This window comes from Cornus florida, unplaced genomic scaffold (genome assembly GCF_030987335.1).
Source record: "Cornus florida cultivar Cherokee Brave unplaced genomic scaffold, ASM3098733v1 CherokeeBrave_3.0.0_Hap2_Chr11, whole genome shotgun sequence".
Classification (NCBI taxonomy): domain Eukaryota; kingdom Viridiplantae; phylum Streptophyta; class Magnoliopsida; order Cornales; family Cornaceae; genus Cornus; species Cornus florida.
The window spans coordinates 14061218-14082298 of NW_026775581.1; the positions used below are offsets into that span (position 1 = coordinate 14061218).

A 21081-nucleotide genomic window follows, 5' to 3' on the forward strand; every position below is an offset into this window, starting at 1 on the left:
TCAATTATAATTGTGAACATAATCAGTACACCAAACTAGGAACATTAAGTGATAAAATTACCTATCGGGCTGTTGAGTCACGTTGGGCACATTGTATATGAAGTTTTGTAGATCTCTTCCGTTGAATATCTCAACCAACATTACCTATAAATGCACAATATATAAATGATTAGAGTAAAAAATTCAGTACCACGTTCTTCAACTTGTATACTTTACCGTCCTAATTTAACAGTAAATGAATACATAATCAAAAAAATGAGCTCATATGTAATAAGCGTTTACCAAATCTTTTGACATCTTGTCTGGAGTACGCTTATCATGTGAACATTGCTTCATTGAATCCAACACATCCATACGACTATCGCAAATGTTAAAGACATACAAGCACCAATGTTTCTCATTTACAAGTGTTGGAAAGAAAAGCTACATATTTAACAATGTAAAAATTTAATTACTTTTAGAATCATATTTTTTTGATAAAAGGATAATAATTATTTATGTTTCCAAGCGATAAATATTACTATATTGAATTGGCGAACTTTGTTATCATCGACATTCCTTATCCTTTTATACTTGTTCCAAACTGCTTGTATTTTACCCTTCCTATCAACCACTTTTAAAGGTATCTTGGAAAGTTCAATCTGAAAATGCACACAATTGATAACCTAATATGTGTCAAACAAACACTCATTATAGATAGAAGAATTTGTTACCCCAATCGAAGGTGGAAAGAAAATTTTGGTTCCTCTACGCTTTTGTTTCAGCTGGAGCATTTGGCAATAGACTTCAACCACCTATAATGATCACATTTAAACCATTAATGCATGCGTGTGATTGGTTTGAAAAATCAATGAACTTTAAGTGAACATACCATATTTGATATCCAATGATTGTAAGAGATTGTTCTCATCTCTTTTCTTGTGAGGAAAATATCATTTATGTTCACCAGCATTTCACTATAATTAAACAATAACATATTAAGTGTTTGAGTATAGAAAGTAAGTAAATATAGAGCAAATAAAAAATTATTTATATAATTTCTCACTCATCATTTCTGCTCTCATCCATGGCATATGAGATGACTGCCTTTGCTTCTAGACGAAGGACACGCAATCGGTTGACCTTTATTTCAACCCAAGGTGATCCCTTATGGCGCCCAGGCTTTATAACACGTAATAAGGGGATCACTGCTTCCTGCACATCACCCTCCTCTTCCATTGCTGTGGAGGTTCCCACTTACTCCTCCATTGGTACGGGGATTTCTCCTTCCTCCTCCATGGGATCGTGCTTTGTAAAAGATTGCCAGGGTGAGTTTGCTTGTCTTGTGGAGGTTTCGAATTCCTCCTCCACTGGTATGTGGGATTCATCTTCCTCCTCCATCGGATGGTGTTGTGCAAACAATTGCGAAGATGGGTTAGGTTGTCGTGTAGATGAACTGGGTTCTGAGGATCTCGACCCCCTGCCTTGGCCTACATTGTGCCGTTGCTTCCATTTCTTAACAACTATAATAATTTCATATGCTAACTCCTAACAATTTTAAACAAGTTTAATAAATATATATATCAGTTAATATATAAATGTAACCGTAGAGTTCCAAGTAATTATGAATATGCAAATATAACCGTATATTTAGTACCAATTATAAAAAGCCATAATTGACGTGATTACCTTATCGGTATCTTCAGATGTATCAGTTGTAAACTATACCTCACCGAAGCCGAAACCATTATATTTACGCTTCTCCAAATTCAACCTCTCGCCTCTTAATTTGTTGGTCCATCCACGTAGGCATGACATCTCAGGCTTCGGTTTTAGTCCATTGACATCCACACGGTATAGGTAGAAAAGCTACAACATATAAGCCATTATGATAATGACATTATAGCTATTTAAAATAAAATGATAGACACATTATAAATATTATATCTTAGAACATACCATGAGAAAGAACAAGCATCCATGTATGTATGTACAACCTTCTCTTCCTTCCTTTCCTTTATAGGACGCAATTCCTTTTTTCAACCAATCTAAAACAAACTTCCCCCAATTGTACGATTTAATAGCATCCACATTGTCAACCGCTGCCAATAACCTTTTGCTTGTCTCATTTTTCGATATGGGTGCTAGAAGTGATCCGCAAGCGAAAAGGACAAAAGCCCTCTTGAAATCATCCCCAACAGGAAGAACGTCTAATTGATGCACTAAGTTTGGCACTTCTATTGCACCGTCCTTTAAAAAAATGCCATTTTCTAACCAATGCACACTTTGTACAATATATTTTGGCACATCTTCTCCTCTTCCCGAGGGTAGGCCAAGTACCTCTTCAACGTCACTTGGCGTAACATGGATCCGAGCGCCAGATTCAAGGGTGAGATGAGATGTTCTAGGGTCAAAGTGTTCTACCAACCATAAGCACAGGTTGCGCTTCAAAATGGTACACTCGATGTCTAAAAGGGACCCAAACCCAATCTCTTGTACGGCAACCTTTTTGTCTTCACTTAAATTGCAAACCGTTTCCTTGAATTTATTTGGAGAACACCGGGTATTCAACATCTACAAATAAATTACCAACACAGGCACATTAGATACAAAAAGGAAGGATAGAGCACATATATGGACATAATTCAAGTAAATAGAACAAGGTTACATTGCCTTTTATATTGCTAGTGATGAAACAAGCTCAAATATCATGAGCGTTGGGTGACTCCTTCTGGTGAATTCAACATTAACAAAAAAGGAGTCAAATAGAGAGTCTACAAAATCAATTAAGTTAATCCATCACATAACAGTCCAACTTAAATTTACCAATTTGCGCTTCTACACATTACATGTTGAAAAGATTCAATCTCAAATCTGCTAGCTTACAAAGGCACTTGGGAGTACTCATATATTCCTAATTCATTAATTAAATACACATTCTTCGGAATTAATCCAACTAAGCACGTTAATGATAGGTAAAACACACTAAAAGAAGCATATATAAAGCATCGCTTAACCCAATCGAACAGATAAAAGGAAAAAAAAAAAAAAAAAAAAAACGCTTACAGTTTTTATTTTTATTTCTTTTATTGAAATTGTTCTAAAGTTCTTTTCCTTGGATGTTAATGGTCGTATGGTTTACCTAATAAGGGAAGGAGGAAGGATCCAATGTCCTCATACCATTTGTTATGGGAATGAAGGTTCTACCTCGTATTTTGAATTAGAGAATAACTCTAGAGGGTTTCGATTACCATTGGAAATGCTCAGCTCAGAGGATAAGTAATGGACCTTTTTGTTGATGATCTTATGTTAATCGCAGCTGGGATGTTGAATGTGTTAAAATACTGACAGAATCAATAGCTCAATTTAGTTTTAACTTCTATTTCTAGTTTGATTCCAAATAATGCAAAGAGGTGTCATATTCTGATCTGGTATAGAGACTGCTACTCAAAACTTAATTATGTGAAAGCTTAATTTCTCTATTAGGACCCTCCCAATTAGATATTTGGGAGTTTCATTATTGTCTAATAGACTGAATAAGCAGCACTATGATCCTTTAATTGAGGAGTTTTGGACTACCAACTACTCATTTTGTGCTGGAAGGTTACAACTTATAAAGTCTATGCCATTCTCAGTGCAAGTTTATGTGGCTTCCACCTTTGAATCTAGGACATTCAAAATTCAAACACACAATCAATTACTAATTAAGCGCCCAAATTAGCCCACAAATATTAATAACATCAGTTTCTCGAGTCAAATAAATAAGTTAAGAATTATCCTTTTTCAAATAAAGTTTTATGACAACACCATGATAATGATGATTTTTATTTTTGGGAAGCACTGGAAGTGTTTTTGTTGCTTCTACAACTAAATAACTACACAAATCTTTCAACCTTCAAACACAAAAACACACACACAAAAGAAAATAAAAAAATAAAAAAATGAAAATTTTGTTGTTTATATATTAATAAATTTTGTTACTTTATATTGTACTTTGTTTCATATACAATTGGGTGCCTGTCTTAATTGACAGATTTATGCTTCATGCGGTTAACATCCAATTTATTATTAGCATAAAAAAAACTGGAATAAAATATATATATATATATATATATATATATATATATAAATAATTGAAGATATGACTTACCAGTATGAAGTGATGAAAGCACTCTAAAATATGGTAAGACCGTAGGGTGCTGTAATTGTAAAAATTATAATCCACAATAAGGGCCTTCAGCTTGTTCAAGACTAAAGTTCAACCCAAATTTACCAATTAGTCTTTCAAATCCTGCAAAGGGAGATCCTGTTTCAGCCATTATCTTCACAAATATTTATAACTAAAATTCATAAAAATAAAAAATAAAAAAAAAAAGTATATAAAAAAGATCATAAAAATTTTCACCAAATAGGATTTAGTTTGCAAAACAAGAATTACAGTTACAAATCTCAGAACAAGATAACCATAAACACGAGAAGCTAGAATGAACACGAATAGTCATCTTAAGACATATACACCAACTTATTAACTATTAATAGAAAATCGAACATGACACAGATATTCAAATTTATAAGTCCAGTCTTCATTTAAGCCGAGTCTTATGCAGTAGTTATGCTACAAAATAGGAACTACATGCTTTAGCTTTTATGTTACTATAATTATAAATTAAGGAAGGCTATTCTAAGTGTAAAGAAATAAGAAAGTGTGCATCAGAAACAAAGAAATAAAGAAAGAATTAATGAAAGAAAATAGAGTTAGCATGCTTAGGAATGCAAGGCTCTCTTCAAACTGGCAACTGTATGCTAAACTAAAAACTACTTCAACCCTTGTTTTCTTTGGATATACTCTTATTGAAACTCAGAATTTGTAATTTGGTGGTTTGACAAATCTCACACATACATGTTACTTTCACAAAAATAAGTGTACATAAGTCCAGTTAACTGATGGGAGATATTCTGATGACGTTTTCTTGAGTCTCCGTTCAAGTTTCAAGCTTAAATAATTTATCTTATCATGAATTTATAAATAAGGTCACATCAAATCCAACTTCTAAACATTAATTTTTTTGTCTTTCTTAAAGGGCAATAAGAAAATTGAAGACCCAATCAGGGTCATCTCTCTTTTCTGCATTTCGATCAGCAAAAGGAGAAAAGGTTTTGGAAGTGGAAGGGACAATCACCAGCCAGCCGGTTCTTCAAGACGTGGGAATTTCTACATGGCCTGGTATATTTTTGTGATAGTTCAACTCTTTAGTATTCAAAATGCTACTTTATATATATATATATATATATATATATATATATATATATATATATATATAATTTGATGAAAAAAAGGGGTCAGGTGACATGGTGAAAGCTTAAACTGGCCACTATAAGGAGACATATTTAAGTATGAGATTAGCCATTTCGTAGGCTGTAAACAAGCTGAGTCAAGCCAGCTTTATAGAGCTTATGCTCATCTTGGCTGGTTAGAAGCAGTGTCTGAGCTTAGTTTGAGCTTGGTTAATTTTTGAACAGTTGTGATCAGACTTGACTCACTCAAATAAACCAATTACTCAGCTCGGTTCGCATAAATCAATTGAGTTCTTAAGAAGTTCTGGAGGATGGGAAATTTGGAGCCTTGTTATCATAATTGTTGGTCAAAATAAAATACGCACATCATGCTTTGCAACTTCTCACTGTTGGAGCAAAAGATTGAGAAAGTGTGTTTGTGTGACTGTAGATTCTTAGTTTTAATTGTTCATTAAATTTGGACCATTGACTTCTTTTTCTGTAAACAAATGAATATCAAATCTAAAAGATAGGTGAAACGCATGAAAAACTTAAATTAACAGGATAATCTGCCAAGGAATGCTCTACGATGTCTCTAAATGCTAGTTCAAAGTTTCAAATTATGTATCCACATAAGGTATAAAGGAAAAAACAATCATGAGACTTGCTACATCAACAATATTCAAACATATATACAATAATAACAACGAAATAGTAAAAAAAAGGTTCAATAATTGCTGTACTACTTTCACAAGTGATTGAAATTTGCAATAAACTGTACATTATGCATAAAAAGGCTTCCTAATAGCTGTTGGAAAATCTGAAAATTTGGATACAAGTCCATTCAACCAATCTTTTCCTAAGTCCTTATACTTTATCCTATGTTTGGTTGCCAAGATATTAGGAAAACAAGAAGAAATTAGGAAACATGGAATCTTGTAACAATTCTACTCCTTTATAGAAACTTGTTAATCTTAAAGTTTTTCTTCTTTCCTTATTTTCTCTGCTACCAAATAATAGACAGTTCAAAATTGTTGTGTTCTAGCCTAATTTAAGCTACATCTTAACTTAAAAAGTCCAAGCAATGACTTAAACTTTTATAAAAGATTGGGATGATCAATACCAAAGTCCATGCCTTTTAGCAAACAAATTTAATGACATAGCTAGCCCTTTGTCCTACATTGTTAATTCTCAACATACACAAAGAAACATCATCCACATATGCTACAAAATGAAATTTTGCATATACACCATTATTAGTAAGACAAATCCAACAAAATAAGATTAATTAATCAACAATAATCTACTTATCCTAAATTATTTTTTCAGTCAACTTGTTCATTGTATAGAGAAAAGAGTATCACCCAGTGGCCTAATTGATAGAGTGGCCAGCTTCCTGTGTTCGAGTCCTTTCTCCTTCTAGTTTGCCAAGGAAAAAAAAAATAGAGAGAAAATACCATTTTCATGGCTGGGAATAACATGCACTTCTACTGTTACGTTATTAGAAATAATTGTACTTTAGCTTGATGGAATGTCTGGAACAAAATTTTAGCAACTTGAGGTATAAAATCTACAAAAGAAGTACATTATTCGCTTGGAATTCAACATTTTACTAGAAAGAAATCTTTAGTATGCATATGTTTCTGGTAAGGGGAGAAAATTGTGACATTTCAGTAATCAAATAGGCATAATAGGGAATCTAATCCCTAATAATTGAGAAGTAAAGTCATAAGATCAAAGATGCAAAACTAAGACAAAGATGAAATAATTAACACATTTATTGTATAAGATAACTGCAATTGTTGGTAGAATATATCAACTACTTATTCCTATATAAGAGATTATACCTAGTTGATACTTCCATAATCATTATCTTCACCTTCTCACCAAAATTAAAGCACGTATGTAAAAAGCATGCTATTAACCACCATTAAACTTAACTAGAAAACTTAAAAAATATATTTTTTGAGTAATTATCTAAAAAACAAAAGTGACTAAACAAGATTCTTGAAATTGTACCAAATAATTGAAGAAATATAATGTTAGTATCATTATTGGAGGTAGTGCATACTATGTCCCAGGAGGTAGTTAGTAGCCAATACATATATACTCCATATCTTTTAGTCCTTATTTTGTAGCCGTAGTTCCTTATTTTGAAGCAGATTAAGGTACTACTTCTTTTCGATATTCCCTATGGCAACCACTTAGTTATCGCATATGTGTCTAACTTCTGGCTATAAAATAGCACTTTTAACTACACAGTCAGACATAGCATAGGTACGTAGTCTCTTCTATACATACCAATATTGAAGAGCTTCTTCCTTACATAACTACTAGTATATTAGGAACTACTTGACTGCCTTACCCATTATACATGGATTTGTGCTCTATGGTAGATTGAGTTTATAAATTTGTATATAACCTCTCATCACATGGTACTAGTCACAGTTGTGAAGTCCTTGGACAGAGTTCAGGCTTATGGGTTTTTGGTGAAATAGCTCTGATTGTCTTTTTGGGTTAATATAATTTATAGTGATTTCGATTATATTCTTAAGAGGATTATAGAAACTAACCTTCTAAAGTTCACAAGAACAGGAATGACATCAGTTTAAAAAATCTTAATAACAACTTCCACTTTATCTTCACTAGCTGAGAACTTATCCTGTCATTATCTACAAAAAATTGAAGTCAGTGAAGGTTTCCTGTCTCGAAACAACAGAAATTTGAGATTTACCACAACTTTATGAAATTCTGCATGATTAGTTGCAAGTGTTTCCCAATGAGAACTCATTAACATCACAGTTCTTTTTCCCTTAACTTTTGGATTTGACTTATTTACTTCCTTGCATAATATATAACCAATAATTGTATTGCCATCATACCCACCATGAACAGACCTACCATGAACAGAGGAGTTATTAATAGTAATCATAGTCATATTTACAATGAGACTACAAAGAAATTACCAGTATTACTGGTATGCAGTTATTTTGAAAAATCCTCTAATATTTTTTTTTTCTTTTTTTTTAAAAGTAAAAAAAATCCTCTAATCTTATCTTTAGAGAAACAAGAAAGTTTAGTTCCACTTTTTATTGCAAATTAGTATGCACCCAATTGGAGCAGTAGCACAACCAAAACCAAAAAGGATAAAACTGAATCATTCTTCTATAAAAAAAATAAATAAATAAAAGAAAGAAAATAATAAAAAAAAAAGCAGCAACTTCATAAGACAGAAAAACACAGCTTACAGCATATGAATCCTCAAATCTAGTGAATATGTAAACAACACATTAATTGAAATCATGTCAGCAGAAAGTAACAATAACTTAATTGATTGAAATTTTCACCACATAGTATCATTTACAGAGAGACTCTACAACTTTCTAGGGGAAGGCAGAGATGAAAGACGAAATTGGAAAATAGTACCCGAGTTAGAGAGGGTTAGGGCTTATCCCTATGCTTGAAGAAATAACTTCTGCGATTGAAGAAAAAATTAGAAAATTGATGAGAGTTCAGAGAAGGAAGAAAACAGAATAATAAAGATCAATGAAAGTTTAGAAAAGGAAGAAAGGAGAACAAGGCCGGTACCTGGGTGATTTTCCTCTAAAGGTGAAACTTGCGAAAGACAAAGCTTCAAACAATCATCCTTTGTGATTGAGGCAAAGTTATGTCAGTGCTTAGAAAGGGTTAGGGTTTCATTGATGGATTCAATAGAGTGAGGGCTAGGTCACATTTGAGAATGGGAGAGAGAAGGGTCTGCACAAATAGAAATATGAAAGAGCATTAGGGCTCTAATTAGGTCAAAGTATTAAAATATGGAGAAAGGGTATTTTAGGGAATACAGAAAATAGGGAGAAGGGCATTTTAGTCAACAGAAACTTTAAACAGTAAAAATTCATGTACCACCTCAGCAATTTAGTCAAACACATTTTTTTGAAACTATGGTGCTTTGACTCAATGGATCTGTAAATATGGGCCACTAAATATTACATAAAATTACTGCATAAAATTAGTAAAGGTTCATACATTTCATAAAAATACTGCATAATATGAAACTCAACTACTGAGTTTTTTTAAGTTTTTTTGAGCAATAACGGGGAGGTGGAATTACAAATTCATCATCCCCTGACCACAAGCCGACTCCAGATTTGTAATTTGCCCCTTCCTTTTTGCAATTTCAAAACCCTACAACATATATTTGCATAAAAAAAAACTAGGGTGAGGATCATTAAACCGAAGTGGGTTATATGAATGTCAAATCGAAGATGGGGGTTCTCTGAAAATCGAAGAAAGAGGCATAATCCCTAAAATTTTGAAAAAATAAAAAAATTGTTGTACCTGAAGAGTAAGAGTCGATGTTGGAACGATTGGGTCAATTAGCCTGTGCTGCTGGAAGAGGGTGGAAGAGCCTCAATATTCTTGTTGAGTTTGCTGAAATCCATGTGCCACCTCAGCTTTTGGGTCAAACTCATTTTAGGCAAACTATGGGACTTTGACTCAGCCTCTTAGTAAATATGGTGCCCTAACCCCATTTATATGTAATCATCCATATCATATTTTACTTTGGAGATTCGAAAGACTTTTGTTTTCCCTTCCTAAAAAGCCTGTCAATTTAGCTTTTAAAACATTTGTTTTTTTTTTTAGTTTAGGATTTTGATTGTTTTTGATGAATTTGCATCAAGTATTCTTGTACTTGATCTTTCCCTTTTTATCTTTTTTGGTATATCAGGAAATGGATATTTATTGTTTCTTGTTTCTGTTTGTTGCTTCTATAATGGAAATTTACTCTTTTTGTTTGGTTCTTAAGAGACGTTTGGACTCGTAAACAAAAAAAATCTGCTAAAGTGTATCTGGTCTTAAACTAAGGAGATGACATTTGTGTAAATGACTTGAGTAGTTATATGGAACTCACTTTTCCAGTTGGTAAAATTGACAAGAACATTATTCAGAATTATAAAAATAAATTTCCTATACTTTTTTGACATCCATAACAAAGAATATCTCTTGGTTGATTTATTCAAGTGTTTATTACGATTTATGTTTTACAATTGAAGTAGTAAATCATACTTGTACTACTCATAGATGTTCATTGGAAATGGAGCAAAACTTGTTCGTGATGCTTTTCAGCTTGTGAAGGAGAAATCTCCTTGTATTATTTTTATAGATGAAATTGATGCTATAGGCACAAAGCGGTTTGCCAGGTATGCCATATCTCTATTTTATGTGTAATTTTCTAATCTGCCTTAGCAATTTTCTGAATCTTGGTGTAATGGATTTTGGATTGAATACTTAAGAAGTTATGTCATAATGTGACTAATTGATTGTAAATTCTTTCTTTCAATGCAGTGAAATCAGTGGGGATAAACCAACTTGGTTCTGTAGTGGATTATATGGATAACAATTTGTATTTTTAACAAACATAAATTTATAACAATTTTGTGATGTTTAAATGTTAAGTATTGAATTATATTCTATGAATTTCTCAAACAATCAGATCAATTAGGAGAGAGATTCTCTTGGCAACATTTGAAGTCTATCAAAAGGATGTTAGTGGTGTCTTTTATGAATTTTAACAAGTTCATGTCTTCCAATACTTTCTGTGAACTTGATGAGTTTTGATGAGCTTCATAGAAAATACATTGTTTCAAAATGGCTATTTAGGTTTCCTTTCATATAATAAAACCTAATACTATTTGAACATGTTGAAAGAAGGGTTTTAACTATCGTAACGTTGATTATTAGAAAATATATATTTTGTAGGAATTTTTAAATTTTGGGTTAGATTTAGCTTATGACCTCGACCCTTTTATCTCTTATATTAGAAAGCTTGCATCACACTTTTCTCATATTTAATTGGGTTGCCACTTCAAGTACTTAAGTCATTTATAATTAGTATATTGTTCAGAAATTCGCTACCAATTAAAGTTGGATTACACTTATGAATTTTGAAGAAAATATATGAGAGAATGATGGAGTAAATCTTAAGAAACAGGAAGTTGAGAAGGATGGCTTGGAACTATAATAGCAATGCTTACTCGTTTTTTTTTTCTTTTTCTTTTTTTACTTGAAACTATCTTAAAATTTAATGGGAGGGGGGAAATCCTTGCACGTTTTATATATACTTAAAGATATAACAGTTCATATTCGGTTGTGGCATTTTGGAAGATCATTAAATTATTGGAAAGTACCATAACATGTGATTGTTCAGCAAAAGTGTTCTGATTAAGCTTTGTGTCAATATCCTACATGTTCAAGAAAAATATTGTATACCATATGTTAATTGACATGTGCTTATGTGTAAAGTACTGTTGATGGATGAAATTTAGGGAGAGAATGTGAAATATTAATGTGGAGGAGTGCACTGTAATCGAAAGGATTCTAAATAAGTTGCACGAAAAGCAAAAAAAGTGATCAATGGTTATGGGAGTGATAGCCCTTGAAGGAAGAGGCCAGGACTCAAGTCATACCTTAGGGTGACCAGTTATGGAATCTGTGCCTGACCTTCCTTATAAGAGACAATGTATTAAAACGCTCAACAAGTTATACATTGGTGGTTAGACTTGAAATTCCCCTAGTAATTGTTGTGTGATACACTCCAAACAAACATGTGGGTGATAATGCCTACCATGACAAAAGATCTATAAATTTTGAGAAAAGATCAAATCATTGCCAAGCCCAAATAGAAATCTACAAAATAATCTATGGTGTAAGAACATGGGGTATTCCGATTACAAATCTTCAGATGGGTCTAAGAAACTCGATATCAATTGCATTCTTGCTCAAGTTTAAATATTTAAGAGCAATCATCTAACCTCAAATATAACTTGAGTCTACTTCTATATTGATTTTTAAATTCCCGATATATCTTTTACAAATTTTGTGTAATGTTATAAATATTGCACTTATTAAGTTTTAATTTTTCCAATCTCCTAAAGGTGAGGTCCTTGAGATGCCCTTTGCTGCCACTCTTGCAAGTGCCTGTGTCTATATATTATAAACAGATGCTTGATTATACTTGTTTTGTGAATGTATATCTGGAGACTCCAGCCTCTAATTGTAAGGTCACTTGGATGCTGTCTCGATGCTATCAAAGTAGTAGTTTAAAAATATTTGTGTACGTAATTTAGACCAATTTTGTTCAAGTTTGGTCACAGAAATCTAATTTTTTCCCCCAAAAAAAAAAATTGTTAGTCACTTCCATACATTATGCAGGCCATCATCCTATCATTATGTGGATTTAAGAACTGTAATGGCGTCCAGATTCATTATTGCTTTATACTTCTGGGTTTGATCTAGCTTGTTCTTATTTGCTTTCCCTGCACTATTTTCTAAAGCAAGAAGTGCACAAAATTTCTATAATTGTGAGTCCGGGTACGGTATACCCTTGTATAATTGAAAAAAAAAAATTTTATTGTGTGTCCTGCATCCATGACTGAAAAACACCACCTAAAATAAAAAGTGAAATAAGATATAAAGAATCACTTGACCAACAACTCTAATCATAGTTCGAAGCTCTCCTCCCAATGTTTGATAATTTAATAAACAATATGATAATTAATACTATAATATATTTAATGAGAGTTAGCAATGTCAGTTGCTAGCTCAAGGTGTTAAATTATTAGTAAAGTACCACCTAGATTGAAATATTAGTTAACAAACAAAGGTAAAAATAAGAAGTAAATAAACATAAACTAAACACAATCAAAAAGTAAAAAAAGCTTGTGTAAAGTATATATTCGTGTAGATATATATAATTATACATATACACACAAGTATATACAAGTAAGTACTCTATATTTTACAGTAGCAGAGGCGGTGGTTAATCATCAAGCGCTCTAGTTTTGATGCAGGCGTGGGTATAAATGCAGTACCTTTGTCATTACTGTATATTTTTATTTATTTTTTGGAAATTAATTACTCTTCCTTTTTTCACTTCTTTCAAATGCCGATTTCCTTTCCTCTCTCTCTAGAATACTGTCCTGTTTCTCTCTCTACCGTGTTCCTGATCTGCTGCTGTTTCTCTCTCTCTAAAGATCTGTTTTAAAGAGGGTTTCTCTGGGAGCATGAAACATTGCACACAGTAAATGTCAGTTTGGCTGATAAGCTAAAAGCCAGGAGGGTTGTAACAGAGAGCCACCAAATTCAGTTAATACCCTTTGAGTGGAAATTTTCAAAATGCAGGTCAGAGTACCAAAAGTAGCCCAAAATTTGAAATCAATTTTTTTCTCCTCCCACTTTTAGTTGGTTCTCCTCTCTCTCTCTCTCTCTCTCTCTCTCTCTCTCTCCAACTGAGAATTACTGTGTCAAACACTTGCTGAATCTATACTGGATTTCACCCATACTATATAATGCAAAATAAGAAATGAGTGACACTTTTTTTTATTATTATTTTATACTTTTTCACTACTTAAGTCTCTACAACAAGGATAGGATATTCAAATATAACAAGATTCACCTTCTATGTGTATGGTGCTGTGTGTTTAGCACCTTGTGTTCATGTCAACTATAATATATATCTGGTCTACAAAAATAAATATGTTAAACTACTAACAAAATTGATCCCAAAAAAATAAAATAATTAACTTACAAAATAGCACAAAACATAGAATAGTTATTTTTCTAACCAAATATCATGAAAAAAAAAAAAAAAAAAAAAAATTGAGATTACCATATAAATTTAATCTTGCATCAATATTTCAAATTTTAATTGAGATTAACATTAAAAATAAATAAAAAAACACAACCACAAAAGAACCAAAACATAACTCAATAATGTTAAATACGAACTTAAATAGCATACATAAAACATTAACAGTGACCAGATTCAATTGCACAAATTATCGGGGGAGATCCACCTAAAACGGGTGTGTATGTGTGTGTGAGAGAGAGAGAGAGAGAGAAAAAAATTACCTCAAACCCTAGATTCGTCCTTGAATTAAATTGTAAAGGAGAGAGAGATATAACCTAGGTTTGGCTTCATTTCACACCAAATAGAATTGGTCATCAGAGAGAAACAAAGTGGAGAAGACCTTCATGTTCGCTGATGTTGTGTGCCGAGATGTGTGGCCTGCCTTGACCTGTTACAGAGAGGGGGAGAGAGAGAGAGAGCACTTGAGCTTCATGAAGTGAGGGTTAGGGCAGAGAGAGAGAACACTTGAGCTTCACGAGGCCGGCACGAATGGAATGTAAAAAGAGGCGTTAGGGCTTAAAAATAGATAGAGGAGTTTGTTGATCGCTGCTGTTTACAGAGAATGGGGGAGAGATAGGCCGGCATGAATGGAATGTGACGAGGAATTAGGGCTTGAAAATAGGCAAGTGTACAAAAACACAAATTCAAGAACCATTACAACAAAAAAGCTTAAGAAACACCGAATCATCATAACTCAATACAAAATTACAGCCGGAAAAAGAAAAAAAGAAAAATTCAATTGAAACAATGAAAATGCACTGACAAATGTAGGGTTTTGAAGCTCACCGAGAACCCTTGATGCCTCTTCTGAGCCAAGTGTTGCTGCACTGAAAAGAAGAGTTGGGTTTCTCAATTCCTAGAGCGATGAAGCTAGAAAGGAGAGAGGGTGGAAGGACTGGCTTAGAAAGAGTTGTTGAGAAAGAGAGAGAGCAACGATGAGAGAGAAACGGCTCTTGCACGAATGAGAGAGAGAATTCAGTGAGGGTTAGGGCAGAGAGAGGGGTTTGTTGATCGCTGCTGTTTACAGAGAAGGGGGGAGAGATAGGCCGGCATGAATGGAATGTGACGAGGAATTAGGGCTTGAAAATAGGTAAGTGTACAAAAGGGTATTTTAGGCAACACATAAAATAGGAAGAAGGGTATATTAGGCAACAGAAATATGAAACAGTATTTTTTCATGTGCCACCTCAGCTTTTGGGTCAAACACATTTTAGGGAAACTTTGGGACTTTGACTCAGCCTTTAAGTAAATATGGTGCCCTAACCCCATTTATATGTAATAATCCCTTTTCTTTATTTGTTTCATATTATTTTTTCATTTATTCTTTGCCAGATTTGATTAACATGGTATTTTTATTTTGCTTGCAGTTGAATTTCCCTTTTTATTCTTTTATCTGCATATATCGTTGATAAAAAACACTATTTGTTTGCATGAGGAAATAGATAGCATGTTGATGTTGTGACGAAATTGGTTTTCTGATTTAATGTTTCCCTGCTTGTTTAAATCTATTTATGCTTTAGTTGTTAATTGAGTTCAATATTTATCGTCTTACTTTTTCATAGTTACTCATGTATTCAAATGTGTAGGTTATTGTGAATCTCTAATTATACTCTTTTTTTCCCCCCCACAATACGAAAAATTTGTGAATCATTCATGAACTAAGAAGCTATAATTTGTGCTTAGCCAAAGCAAAGGTGGTGTGGTTATTCATGGTATAAGGTTGAGGGCCTGAGTTGTTATAAACTGGTGTTGCCATTGGTTGGTTCGGGGTGTGAAATTATGGTGGTAGTCAAGTGTGGAGCGGTGGAGGTATTGAATACTTGAAGACTAGATCTATAACGTGTTTAAACAGAATATACAAGAATTCTACTGCATTGTCGTATTGATGCTTTCTATCAAAGAACGTGAGGCTTAATTGTCTGATTTCAAACTTAGGCACATGAACTGTGGTTACCATGCTAATACTACCCTTCTGTGTCCTTCAATTAACCTAGGTTTTCAGACATCTAGATTAACGAACCCTCCCTTGACTAGTAACATTCCACTAGTTTGAATTTGACCCATGAATTAGACTATTCTGTTCACTCATTGTTTTATTTATTTTCTTAAATATGTCATATTCTTGGCGCAACAATATGACTTTTCACTGATCCTTTTTTTTTAACCAGAAATTCACTAAAAAATTTGCCAAAAAGACTGAATGATATTGTTTTTAGGAAGTGATGGAAGAAAATACAGGTGCTTGATTATTTCCATTTTTTTTATTTTTTTTTCGACTCTGAAATTGAGAGTATATGATTGTTTTTTTAAAATATCAAATCCAGTTTTTTAATTTGAAATCTTTGATTTGAGACAGCATTTGGCAGGACCTAATCTGGGCGAGGCTTCAAGCGGTGCAGACCAGATCTAAACAAATCCATAGTACACAAGAACGATTATCTTAGCAGCAAAGTGGAAAATGCAAAAGGTATAAGTTGACTTGCCTTTTGATCCTTGTCTTTACTGGTTTTTAGCATTGCGAATACAATTTTGTTTCATAGCTGGCGTTATGGCTGTCCTTTAACGTTTCTCTTCAGTCATCACCTTGTTGCACTTAGTCTTGCTTTGTGGTTCCTTTCTTCAATAAGTGCTTATATACAAAAGTAATAGGAGTTAAGGTGGTTAACATCATAAATTTTCACTATGACCTCAAAATCAGTTGTCAATCTAATACTAGAAAAATTACTAACATCAAATGTTGTTTTTCCACTTGGGAAGCCTCATACTCGCAATAATTGCTGAAGACTTCCCCTTTTAGTAGTATTCCCTCATGGTCTCTTTAACTAACTTCCATTTAATTTGTTTATAGTGATCTGCTGTTAAGGTTCACATGTTTATTCTTGTTCCTGACTCACTGTTCTAGTCATAAAGAGTTGATGTCACAGGTTTAATTACTATTAATTAGGTCCAGGGGAGGAGAGACAAGCCTTCCATGTAGTGGTTGGTTAGATACTCAGGTCCTATAATCCATTTTATTTACCGAAAATTATATACAATCCATTTTAAATTTCTATGATCAGTATGACACATGGTATAGTTTTTGCTCAAAGAGTTGTTTATTGTTTTGCTTGCTAATGACACTACAGATGAGCTGGTCTCTTGGCATCTTAATATCCCATTTCCTTTATAGTTTTTTTTGGTAGCTAGGTCTTTTCTTTAATAGTTTTAAACAGCCAATTGTTCACCGTTCTCTTCAATTCAATTTATTAGCTTGATTATCAAGATAATGATGAAACCAAGTTTTGGCTTCATTGACAAAATTAACGATGTCCTATTGAAATTAGCTAGGTCATTTCTTTAATAGTTAAAATTTTTTTGTGCTTGATAAATAGAGTGAGCAGAGAACACCTAAGAGGAGTTAGAATCTTTTTGGATGTTGCATTTGACAATTTAGGAATAGTCAAGATGATATTGTGCCCATGTGTTATGTTTTGCAATTGCTTGTGGAAGTGCCGTCAAGATCCATTACATGATATTATTGTTGACGGGTTTCTTAAAATTTACACACATTGGGTGCTTCATGGGGAGAGAATCTTATGGTGTTACAAAAACTGATTTTATTGGCAAAGCTTAAGTTGCTGGGAATTGCAGTGTCACATTACCCTTTGAGTCTACTTTTCAAATCAATTTCGTTTGCACCATTTCAATTTAAAATGAATTTTCTACGAATTTTTAAACTAGTGGCAGCGCAGCTTTTGTTTTGAGGTTGTTTGTGACATGTTTTAAGTTGTTAATTATCCGCTGTAGCGCATTGGAAGTGTATTGAGGTTGTTTAAGTATAATTGGGACAATGAATGAACTACGAATTTTTTATTGGATGATTTTTGGAGAATTTATTCGGATGGTTTCTGAATCATGTTTTGTTTGTGCCCCTAATTTTGGGTCATTACAGATTAAGTACATGGAGAAGAAGATGAGGGATCTCTTGTGGGGATCTAATTCTGAGAATAGAAAATTACATGCTTTAGGTTGGAATAGAGTGACAAGTCCAAAGTCCGAAGGTTGTTTTGGGGTGAGGAAGATTGTAGACATCAATGGAGCAAGTCCAAAGTCCAAATATTTATTCTAACTTTTCAGTTCTTTATGCAAGCCCATAACATCTCAATGTCATTAGTTGATAGTTTTTTCATCCTACTAATGTAACTGGAACTCTAAAACCATCTCCCTCACTAGAACTCCTACATAAGAAGTAAACTTAGATCCATTCTCTCCAATTGGTTGTCCCATCTCGCTAATGTAAGTGAAAGGTCATTGGTAAAAATAAATAAATAAATAAATTTAAATTTGCCTTGCCCCTCCCTTTTTGCTTCCAAGGATTCGTTGTGTTTTCATTAGGTGAAGTGCTATCTCTATTTACAGCGAAACACTACGAATTCCCTCAATAGGGATAGGCGGTGTCAAGATTAAACTTTTCCTAAACACACACTACAGACCTTTTCAAATCTAAATAAATAAATAAATTTAAATTTGCCTTACCCCTCCCCTTTTGCTTCCAAGGATTCGTTGTGTTTTCATCAGGTGAAGGGCTACCTCTATTTACAGCGAAACACTACCAATTTCCTCAATAGGGATAGGCGGTGTCAAGATTAAACTTTTCCTAAACACACACTACAGACCTTTTTCAAATCAAAATACAACCACAAAATCAATGCCATTGATTACTAGATAATTGTATCACTATGTGTACAACAAACATATACAAGATGAGGGAGATTATGAGATGAATTGAGAATTAAATAGGATAATATAAATTGAAAATAAAAAATTGAGAGTTAAATAGAGAGAGAGCAGAGTGTTGAATATTTTTCACACACATAATTTATATGTGTAAGTCTTGAAAATGGGGGAGACAAGTACAAGGGAATGTTGGAATAATAAATTAATACTAAATACATTTTTTTGATAAATTAATACTAAATACATATATTAAAAAAGCCTCATTTATAGAGTTTGCTAGCTTTTGCATCAACCCTATCATGTGCGTAGATGCCTAAAGATACATTACACAGAGGTATACTCTACATGCCATTTGAGAAAGAGGCAATAATCTTGAATAATTCTTGATCCAAATTGACTTATAATAATTAATTATACGTAAAAACTAATTGGACTACCTATGTGTTGGTGGCTTTGAATTTTAACTCCTAAATTCCTAGTTAAAGATTTAAGACTATGGAATGAAGAAATAGAATATGTGTGTGTATATATATATGTATGTAATGTGTATAAAATTCCTAGTTAAAGATTTACACACATAACACTAGATCAAACTTAGAAGAAGTAATTTAAATATATAGAGAATGCTATCGTTAACAAAGGTTGGAATTTGAATAATTGACCAACAAATGATTTTCACACATCACCCATTATGACAAAGAAATATTAATTAATGTAAAACACCCATCTATTACGTTGGATTATGATTTTATAAACGTTTTTAAATGAACACTTACTGCTCATTGTTATCTTTGGAGTCTAGGAGATAAAAGAAAGCTTTTTAAGATTATCCTTTCCAACTTTTCTTTTTCTTATGCACTTTGTTTTCTAGCTTAACGAAGTATGCCTCCAAGATCACATGTTTTTGAGTCATTTTGACAAATCCATTAAAAGAATAATAATCCACATCAATGGAGCAGTGTTTATTTAATCTGCTTTATAACTGAGGTCCACATTCCACAATGATGAGCAGCAAATTAAGACAAATGGGATGATGAAACCTATATGCTACACACTCAGTCCAGCAGGAAATGATTGAACTATTGCCTACTTTGGTGTCCAGGGCAGGCTAAGAGGTCTCCATCTAATTTAATTTTAAAAAAATTGCTAAAATTTGAAGAAATTTTAGTATAGTATTGGTTATCTAATTTTAAATGATTTAGCGACCTTAAATAAATAAAATCTAAAGGTCCTAATCCACCAAAATCCAAACTTGATCTCAAATTTTTTATAAGCATTTGATATCAAATTTTTTGGATTTCCATGTTTAGACTAATCCTAAAAGGCTCGTAAATTGATCCAACAAGTCCACCATCAAATACTTATATATGTTTTTTCTTTTTTTCAAAAGCAGAGGAGCATAGATTAATGACGAAAAGAAATAAAATCCATTGCAATATGTTCAATATATACACACAGATACATATACATATGTGTGTGTTGGCGAGTGTGTGTGAAAAAGGAATCAAGAGGAAGGAATTGAACAGAAAAAGTTACGGTTTGCTTACTGATCAGACAAAGGAATCTGAGCCGTGTGTTATCATTTAGGGCTTAAGACTTGCTTCGATTGATGGCGAACTGGAGGAGGTTTGATCGAAAGTGTATCAGTCTTTAATGAACAATACCACAAATATAAATATGCATATATTTCAGATTCATCAACACAAACAGTACCTATTTCAAGAGTTAGAACATGACCGGAGGCTGAGATGACGGTAAAAAACCCCAATTGTTTCCAACCGTCCAGTTATTGCTGCTACACCAGAAATTAGGAAGAGAAAGGTTAGGGTTTCAGCAAAGAGGGAAAGAGGAACCGTTGAGCCTGAGTATTTGATTTCCCTTCAGCAGATCGAAGATTGTTCGTGCCATAGCAGATTGTATCTGTATCGCAGGAAACAAGTGAGGGAGAAAGAGTCGTGAAAGAGGGCTACACCGAATGGAATATGAAAGGCATTAGGGCTTGGAATTAGGCAAGTGTAGAAAAGGGCATTTTAGGCAACACATAAAATAGGAAGAAAGGTATTTTAGGCAACAGAAATATCAAACAGTATTTTTTCATGTGCCACCTCAGCTATTGGGTCAAACCCATTTTAAAGAAACTATAGGACTTTGACTCAATCTCTTAGTAAATATGATACCCTAAGTCCATTTATGTGTAATAATCCCATATATATATATGTGATAATTTTTGTCTTTTACCGTGTGTGTGTGTGTGTGTATATCATTGTTTTTCTTTGCATGATTTTTCGTGCCGGTGCCCATATTGCAATACTTTGCTTTGGAGTCTGGTGATTATCTGTATGTATCATGTATGAGTCATTGTTCCTTATCTTATCTGACTATCATTATTTACGCATTGTACGATTGGTGAATAATATATTATT

At 33.1% G+C, this 21081-nt stretch overlaps 1 long non-coding RNA gene across 1 annotated transcript; it reads right to left on the reverse strand.

The window, feature by feature from the left end:
- Positions 1–740: 740 nt before the first annotated feature.
- On the reverse strand, positions 741–1096 carry LOC132283294 (uncharacterized). Its single transcript, XR_009471987.1, has 3 exons — positions 1046–1096; positions 872–956; positions 741–794 (listed from the first exon to the last, which is right to left on the reverse strand). It is a non-coding gene; the product is annotated as an uncharacterized LOC132283294 (long non-coding RNA).
- Between the last annotated feature and the right edge of the window lie 19985 nt (positions 1097–21081).